At 39.8% G+C, this 1,548-nt stretch overlaps 1 pseudogene; it reads right to left on the bottom strand.

Annotated features, from left to right (window-relative positions):
* Positions 1 to 617: 617 nt before the first annotated feature.
* LOC112814501 (proteasome maturation protein pseudogene) lies at positions 618 to 1,194 on the bottom strand (annotated as a pseudogene).
* Between the last annotated feature and the right edge of the window lie 354 nt (positions 1,195 to 1,548).

Raw genomic sequence — 1,548 nt, forward strand, 5'->3', positions numbered from 1 at the left:
ATGGTCATACTTCTGACTTGACTTCCACAGACGGGGCTGAGCCACACACGCCCTGAGCAGTTTCTGCTCTGACCGAATTCAGGTGTACTGTCTGCCTTACATTCAGTTTGTGAAAACCTTCTCTTTCTTCTGTAATGTTTACCAGAACGGCGTATACTTTACTTTTCAAGACGCTGTCAAAAGAAAAGTATCTGATGCATATGTGTTTATTGTATGTAATGATCACTTACACAAGCACACATACACTTAAAACCAAGCCCTTTCTTCAGTTGGATGTCACTCAGTGCAATACAGAGCATTTTGTAACGTAGAACATTTATTAACAGAAGGAAAATCTAAAAAGGAGAAGGAATAGGTCTTCCCTTCTCCTGGTAATCTGGTCTAGGTCGAAACAGTACCAGGTAAAATCTGTTTTTAAAAAATAAATTTACATTATGCATGAATATGATTTTAATAGCTCCAAATAAGCTGTTTTCTAGAAAATTTAGAAACAGAAAGGATGAGTCAGTGTATAAAAATAGCAGATATTTAATACTTATTTCCACGGAGGAGGTCTTTTAAAAATCTTTTTTTCTAAGCTATCTGTTGGTTGGCTGGTTAGATAGTACTTTTTTTTTTTTTCATGTGTCAGTAGTTTTAATGTTGTGTACATCAAATTACAGTAAAAAGATGACTATAAACAACATGCAGCCCCTCTATTTTCATGAACAGCACAGCAGATTACAGTAAACCAAGTTTATATTCCACCATCAAGTGTGGTTCTCCCATTAGTTCACTTTGTGACGGGTCATTAAGAATATCTTCAAATCCAATAGTCTCATCATTACTCGTCAAAATATCCAGTGAAAGGTTTGAGCTTGGAAGAAATGGAAGACGCTGCTGCACTGCCTTGAACTCCATTTGTAATTTTAGTGGAGCAAACAGGCCCTGGATGTTTCTTAGTGTGGAAAAATTCATTTTATCTTGGTTGAGCTGGAAATTTTTTTCTGATAATTCAAGAGGATGACTGGGCAAAAGTTCATTTTTCACACACGGAAGGCCTTTTCGAAGAAGATCATGACTTTCAAAAGGTCCACTTGCTGAAAGTTCAGTAACAGGAATACTGTCCTTTAACTGAGATCCAAGTCCTCTGGCATTCATCTTCACTTGCTCTGTGAACAGCCTCTCAGCCCCGTTACCGTCAGCCGGCCCCGCCGCTCTAGATAGTACTCTTTTGTAAAATTGATTTTATTCCTGAGATTCTGTCTTTTTATTAAGATGATAATAGTCTACCAGGTCCACTGCAGTGTAACATGAATCTTTCATAATCTGATTATATTTCCCCTCCGGAAGCATTTGGTGATGGAGGGCATAATCTTTAATGGCATTTGTGTGAAATTAAATTATACAGCCATCGATAAACAGAGTCCTAAGGGGAGTCAGCCGTGTTGCGTGCCGCTCTCCCTTTGCCGTGCAAGCAGCAGGCGGGTGGGAGGCGAGCGCAGGGGAGAGGCAGTGCCAGCTGCTGAGCTGCACCAGCAAACCCTTCATTAGACAGCACTGTGACTT

Source organism: Callorhinus ursinus, unplaced genomic scaffold (genome assembly GCF_003265705.2).
Source record: "Callorhinus ursinus isolate GAN/ISIS: 27379988/994484 unplaced genomic scaffold, GSC_fseal_2.0 scaffold1143, whole genome shotgun sequence".
Taxonomy (NCBI): Eukaryota; Metazoa; Chordata; class Mammalia; order Carnivora; family Otariidae; genus Callorhinus; species Callorhinus ursinus.